This window comes from Lissotriton vulgaris, chromosome 6 (genome assembly GCF_964263255.1).
Source record: "Lissotriton vulgaris chromosome 6, aLisVul1.2, whole genome shotgun sequence".
Classification (NCBI taxonomy): Eukaryota; Metazoa; Chordata; class Amphibia; order Caudata; family Salamandridae; genus Lissotriton; species Lissotriton vulgaris.
This window is the reverse complement of record NC_141694.1, coordinates 389,507,759-389,515,676: the sequence shown is the minus strand read 5'-3', so window position 1 is coordinate 389,515,676 and position 7,918 is coordinate 389,507,759. Positions and strand designations below refer to the sequence as shown.

The 7,918-nt window shown below is 44.5% G+C and overlaps 1 pseudogene; it reads right to left on the bottom strand.

The window, feature by feature from the left end:
- Nucleotides 1–5,521: 5,521 nt before the first annotated feature.
- Nucleotides 5,522–6,571, bottom strand: LOC147707372 (death-associated protein kinase 3 pseudogene; annotated as a pseudogene).
- Nucleotides 6,572–7,918: the final 1,347 nt, after the last annotated feature.

Below are 7,918 nucleotides of genomic sequence, written 5' to 3'. Positions count from 1 at the left end.
TGGGTGGGCCTTGCGGTGGCAGTGTCACAGCCACAATCGAGAGGGCTTTCGGGCATCAGTAAATACAATAAGTAATACGAAGCGGACAGCAACACTAAATACGGACAATGTATCTGGAGGTGCTACCAACCAAGGGGAAGTTTCGGATGCCATATGGTTCACCCCTGATTTTACCTCCAAAGGAAGTCACGATATCCTTAACAGAGGCAACATCTTTCGATTATTGGCCCATATCCCTTCACTGGCATTTGTGGCAAGCTTTGACCTGAAGTCTATTGAATTTATAGCTGCAGAAGGCACAGGAAAAGAAGCGACGAAGGCAATTTGGGCTTCGGTAGACCTGGCACAGAAGATCCTTATGGAATCCGAGACCTTTAAAAACTGGGGCATCACGTTGAAGCCCTTTACAAAGCCACGATACCCGGACGTACTGTGCTCTGAGAGAAGCCTGAACCTGAGGGAGCACGCAGAAGGCAGTAAAATCTCGGTTCTAAGGGGTGCTGTCGGGCCAAGTTGCACTGACAGAAATGGGTTCATTGGATTCACTCACGGGGAACGACATGGAAGACAAGCCCCTAACGGGTGGCAGGAACAAAGACGGTTCGTGAGAACCATAACAAACAGTAATTGACAAGTGCAGCGGACAACAACGGAGCACCCGCAAGATCAATTGCGTTTATGTTCCTGGAATATAAATGGCCAAGCATCCAAAATGCTTGACTCGGACTTCATAGCTTATATCCGATCCTTTGATCTAATTGAGCTACAAGAAACCTGGCTTGCCGAGCCCCCGCACATTCAGGGGTACCTACGCTTTTTCTCCGGTGCAAAGCGCTTAGCCAAGTATGGTCACTTAAGAGGAGGTTTGGTAATATATGTAGCTACAACTAGTTTTGCGATGGCTAAAGAAATCAGGCCCTCGGCGACAGCTGCACTTGCAGTTAACCTGACTCTGACAACAGGACAAGGTAAAACAATTAATAACTGCATCCTGGTCAATACTTATATTCACCCCAAAGGAAAGAAAAAAGCAGCGGAGGAGTTATATGCATACATAGAAGAGTGCATCATGGGGGAAAAAACAGCGAACTTAATACTCACTGGGGATTTCAACCTCAATCTTATGGGAACAACACAAGAGGAGGGTATCATGGCACAAAATACATTCTGGGCCCTGCCACAACAAGGCAAGCCACGAACAGCCAATCAATCAAAACTGGGAAAGAAGGTACTCGAAGCACTAGAAAACTTCAACATCAGGGCATTAAATGGCAGGTTTGCAGGGGATAACCCGCCAGCCTCAACTTTTCACTCAAGAATAGCGAATAGTACGCTAGATTATACCTTCATGTCACTTTCACTCTTCCAATTTACAATATCTTATCGGATAGGGAACCAAACAGATAGTGATCATTGTCCTCAGGAAATCACTATGGACCTTGCAAAACCAATTTACGAGTGTTCGATGGCTCCTAAAGAGACCATCTACACCGTAAATTTTAAAAAGATCAAGTATTCGGCCGCAATGGGTGAATTTTTGATTGGACTGGCAAAGCAACATTATATGGAGCGCACAGGCCCCAATGAAGTAGCGAAATGGGTGCAGTTTACTACTACCCTGGGACAATATGCAACAAAGCCAAAAGGGCGCACAAGGACGAACAAGCTGGGCACCCTTCCCCAAGCATATAGAGGGAAAATAAAAGAAATGAAACACACAATCTCTAAGTTAACTAGAGCAGTACAGCAGGATCATAATAACAAAGGGGAGCTGCATCAACTCTCTAAATTAAAAGCTTCATTAAAAAAACTAAAGTGGGAAGCAAACAGAACTATAGAGGAACAACTCTGGGCAACACTTCATGAGGACATAAAAAAGAATGATGGTGCAAGTTTTTGGAAAACAATAAATTCATTAACGCACCCTTCAAAAATGGAGATTACATCAAACATCACAGAGGCAACTTGGGCAGTATATCTCGAAAATCACTTTAACCGTGATCTGGCGGCCAATCAGAATATGAGCAAACCTTTACCTCTACGAGCCCATGACGTTGGTAATAGGTTACAAAGGTGCCCAATTGACCAGGACACGGCAGGGGACGTAGATCATATATTACTGGAACCCATAATAAAGCGGCAAATAAAGAAAGGAAGAAGGGAAGGCGCGCCGGGTCCAAACGGGATTCCGCCCGTCCTCTTCAAACAAGATATGGACTATTGGGCAGTGGCACTTGAACCCCTTATTCGGGAGATCAGGCACACTAACATCTTACCAGACACTTGGAAGGGTTCCATCATTGCCCCCATATATAAAGCAGGGGATAGAGGCCTTCCTCAAAATTACCGGCTAGTTGCCCTAATCGATAATGATGCGAAGTATTTTGCAGGTCTAATACTGGAAGAACTAAAGGCATGGGCCATGAGGAAGTCTCTTATACCTGTTAATCAAACAGGCTTCGTTAAAGCAGTGGGGACAACAACAAACATACTGACTATGGGTATGCTTATAGATAAGGCAGAGATGAAAAAAATGCCCCTGCACCTCTGCTATATTGACTATAAGGCGGCATTCGACAACATTAACCGCAATCTACTATGGACAAAACTCAATGATTGGGGTATCCCAAAAGGGTTGTTGGAGCTGTTAATTAATTTACATACAGACACTTGGATTCAGATTAAGGTGGGGGACGGCTCAATGCGCTCAAGGCGGATACAAACAAACAACGGCCTTAAACAGGGCTGCGTGTTGGCCCCCACACTGTTCAACCTGTTCCTGGCGGACTTGGTGCCCCTATTAAACAACTGCAACTCACACTCGCCAAAATTAGGAGGCCTAAATCTACCATGCCTTTTATATGCAGACGACCTGGTGCTAATAAGCCATACAAGAGTAGGGCTCCAAAATCTCTTAAATACGACCCAGAGATATTCCGAGTTAAATGATTTAACAGTGAACCTCGAGAAAACACAAACAATGACAATCAGCAAGAACAAAAACAAGAAAGTCTTCTCGTGGTTCTGGAATAACACCCGCATTAAAGACACATCGTCGTACAAATATCTAGGTGTGAAAATTGACAGTGGTGGCCAATTCAGCGAACAAAGGGCCAGCATAAGATGCAAAGGCCTCGCTCTGGCAATCGCCTTAAAAACACTAAATAACAACCTCTCCGGCCCTTCTTTGACCCCTTTACTACATGTGATACGTGCCAAACTGCTACCAACACTGACTTATGGGAGTGAGGCCCACCGAGGCAGAGATGTCGTAACACTTGACAGTACAATCGTGTCGGCATATAGAATCATCTTCAGCCTACCAAAGCGAACCTCCCCAGCACAGATCAGATTGGAGTTTGGTATTCAGTCACAGTTTTTGGCACGACAGGGGGCATATATCTGCTCATGGGACAAAGTAAGGAAAACGACTGAAGGAACGTTGAACGAATATTTATGGATAGAGCTAGAGCAGACCCAAAACTCACCAGCAGCAAAATATCTGGAAAAGAGCATAGTGAAAACCGGGCTGGCAGAACTCTGGGCGTCCCCTGCAGATCACAAATCACTAAATAAATTGGTGAAGAAATCGATCAAGCTTCAGTCATGGGTCCAGGATAAAGCCACCTTATCAAAAAGATCTCACGCATGGATGGTATTAAACACATACATGACACAAGCCCCCCAACCTTATCTCGGTCTAGGCTATACAAAAAAACCAAACTGTCCTTTTTAAGATACAGACTGGGCCTACTACCATGCATCCTACACCTCCCTCACTGGCTGAGATCGAAAGCAGGAATACTATGCAGGCTATGTGGCATTGGGGCTGAAGACATGATGCATCTGCTATGCTCGTGTAAAGAACTGCAAGAAGAAAGGAAGCTCCTGCTGAAACGCCATTTTATTCTGCAGGGTGTACGCCCACAAAGGAGTGCAGTGCTAACCTGCTTCTCAGCACAGGACCCTCAGCTGAGCTGTAGCTTCGTGAAATTGTTAAAAGCAGTGGAAAAAAAATTACCAAAAACTGACCCATGAACAATCTATAAACAGGACATATGATTTAATTTACATTGATGAACCATCTATGTTGTAAACTTTAATGGATTTTACGGGAAATACGAATAGACTAACAGGCCTACAAAGTGGATGAGAAGTACAGAACGGCCTATTGTGGGCGGCAGGCAAAATAATTTTTTATGCTGAACAGCTTATGCATATCGCACTATAGTATAGAATTGATCTTAAACGCATGTTTTTTAATGAGCATTTTAACTTTCTTATTGTGTACTGTATTGCATTGGTTTTAATTAACTGCGCAATAAACTATAAACTGAACTGAAGATGTTTCACACAGTTTTGGCATTTTCCTGGGACATAGCCTATTTGTGCTATTTTTAGTGCTTTCAACCTCCTTCCAGTTAATGGAAAAAATGAGTATGAAAGCAATAATGGATCCTGGCAAGCTATACATTTTAGAAAAGTAGACACATTTCTGAATTTAGAAAGGGGTCATTTGTCTAAATCCATTAAGGTTTCTTTACAGAAACTAACAGTTAAATATTGGAAAAATTGACAATTACTTGAAAAAAACAGCCTTTCGACTCAACGTTTTCACCTGTAACTTCTTGTAATTAGGAAAGCTCTTTAAAATCAATATACGGTTACATCCGTTGGACCTTCCTGGTTGTGGAGATATATAGGACTTGTAGGTTCAACAAGAACCCGACTAACCAAAAGCCAAAAACTAAGAAGCAACTTGCAATGGTATTTTATTATGTACCGGGTATAGAGCAATTATTCTGGGAAAATGTATACATGGAAACATCGGTATGAAAGACACCTATGTATTTCTGAATTGGGTATAAATTATATAGTTTAGAAACAGTATATATTTGCACATTTTCAAAATTGGGAATACTCATACTAGCATGAGAATTATTGGTCATTTTTCAAAATGACTTTTTTTTCACAATGTCTTTCATTTGGAAGGCTGAAATGCATGGTAACTCGATAGGTAATAACAGTTGATTTACAAATCTGAATTACCCTTAGTCTTCCGATAAAAACGGTACCTCACTTGTGTGGGTCGGCCTTGTGCCCGTGACAGGAAATGGTGCAAAATGCATCGTTGTCACACCTCAATTTCGCAGTGAAAAATAACCCTTTTTTAGCAAAGAGCCTAGCTGTAGTTTTTGCACCCTAGCTCTGCTGGCACCTAGGGAAACCTAGCAAACCTATACATTTTTGAAAAGTAGACACCCTGGGGAATCCATGTTGGGGTGACTTGACTGCCTCCCACCAGGTTCTGTTGCCCAGAATTCCTTGCAAACCTAAAAAAGAGAAAAAAAACTATTTTTTTCTTTATTTATGTGGTGGAAAGTTCTAGAATCTGTGTGGATCCACACATTTCCACCCACCCCGCATTCCCTAAAGTCTTCCGAGAAAAATGGTACCCCACTTGTTTGGGTCGCCTAGTGCCTGCAACTGGAAACAGCGCAAAACGCAATGTGGTCACACCTCAATTGCGTAGTGACAAATGACCTTTTTTTGCCAAAGTGCGTAGCTGTAGTTTTTTTTTTTTTTTAACCTTGATCCAAGGGTGCTCAAGGCTTTGGTCTCTGGTCATCCTTTTCTTGGGGTCTTTCACTAGCAGCCGGCGGATAAAGTCTTTGGCAAGCTCACTCGTGTTGATGAAATACTCCTCGTCAAAGTCATAATTAACTCCTGAGATGTTGGTCAGAGTTTCCTGCTTTGTTTCACCCAGGAACGGAGACGCACCACTCAATATAATGTATGTGATAACACCAATGCTCCACATGTCTGCCTCTAGTCCAAGTGGCTCATAGTTCACAATTTCTGGAGCCACAAACTCCGGGGTCCCAAAGATATTTTTGAACTCGTTGCCTGCTTCTATCCTGTGGGCGATGCCAAAATCGATGAGTTTTATACGAGGGCTGGGCACGTTCTTATCCAGAAGCATGATGTTCTCAGGCTTGAGGTCAAAGTGGGCGATACGCTTTGAGTGCAGATATTGAACACCATCCAAGATCTGTTTCAAAAACTGCGTCGCCTCCTCCTCCGTCAGGGACGCCTTCTCTGCCAGAAAGTCGAAGAGCTCCCCACCCGACACCAGCTCCAGGATAAGGATCACATTGGTCTTGTTTTCAAAGATGTCGTGGAGGGTGATGATGTTGGGGTGCTGGATCTCCTTGAGGATGCTCACTTCATGCTCAATCTCCTCGCGACTCACACCATGCCGGCTGGAAGACAGGCGGTGCTTCTTTATGAACTTCGCTGCAAACTCGCGGTCGGTCCCCTTCTCGCCGCATTTCCGCACAATGGTGAATTGGCCGCTGCCCAGCTCCTCCCGCATGTCATAGTGTGCCTCCACGTTATCCTGCTTGAAGGTCGTCATGGTGTCAACCGGCCCCACAAGAGGTGGGCACTGGCTTCTGGTTCCCACTGTCAAAAATCACCCGGAGATGCTCTGATCCTTCCCTGCTGGCCCTCTCCCTCAGCCTCAGCCGGATGCCACAACCACAGCCCAATCTCTCGCTCAGCTGGCTACTCCCGCAGACGTAACCCTAGCTCTGCCGGCACCTAGGGAAACCTAGTAAACCTATACATTTTTGAAAACTAGACACCCAGGGGAATCCAGGATGGGGTGACTTGACTGCCTCCCACCAGGTTCTGTTACCCATAATCCCTTGCAAACCTAAAAAAACACATTTTCCCCACATTTCTGTGGTGAAAAGTTCGGCAATCTGCGTGGATCCACAAATTTCCATGCACCTGGTGCTCCCCAAAGTCTTCCGAGAAAAATGGTACCTCACTTGTGTGGGTCGGCCTAGTACCTACAACAGGAAACTGTGCCAAACGCAACGTGGTTGCACCTAAATTTCGCAATGAAAAATTGCCTTTTTTTTGCAGAGTGCCTAGCTGTAGTTTTTTAACCCTAGCTCTTCCGGCACCTAGGGAAAACTAGCAAACCTACACATTTCTGAAAACTAGACACCCAAGGAAATCCAGGATGGGGTGACTTGGCTGCCTCCCACCAGGTTCTGTTACCCAGAATCCCTTGTAAACCTAAAAAATGGACACAAAAAACACATTTTCTCCACATTTCTGTGGTGGAAAGTTCCTGAATCTGCATGGATCCACAAATTTCCTTCCACCCTGTGTTCCCCAAAGTCTTCCGAGAAAAATGGTACACCACTTGTGTGGGTCGGCCTAGTGCCTGCGACTTGAAACAGCACCAAACGCAACGTGGTCACACCTCAATTTCGCAGTGAAAAATGACCCTTTTTTGGCAAATTGCCTAGCTGTAGTTTTTGAACCCTAGCTCTGCCGGCACCTATGGAAACCTAGCAGACCTATACATTTTTAAACACTAGACACCCAGGGAAATCCAGGATGGTGTGACTTGACTGCCTCCCACCAGGTTCTGTTACCCAGAATCCCTTGCAAATCTACAAAATGGACAAAAAACACATTTTCTCCACATTTCTGTGGTGGAAAGTTCTGGAATCTGCATGGATCCACAAATTTCCTTCCACCCTGCATTCCCCAAAGTCTTCAGAGAAAAATGGTACCCCACATGTGTGGGTCGGCCTAGTGCCTGCGACAGGAAACGGTGCAAAAAGCAACGTGGTCACACCTCAATTTCGCAGTGAAAAATTACCCTTTTTTGGCAAAGTGCCAGCTGTAGTTTATGAACCCTAGCTCTGCCGGCACCTAGGGAAACCTACCAAACCTATACATTTCTGGAACGTAAACACCTGGGGTTCCATGGAGGTATGGCTTGCATGGATCCCCCAACGTTTCCTTACCCAGAATCCCCTGCAAACCTCAATTTTAGCTGAAAAAATCAGTATTTTCAGACATATGTGTGTGGGAAAGCGTGGCATCACTGGGC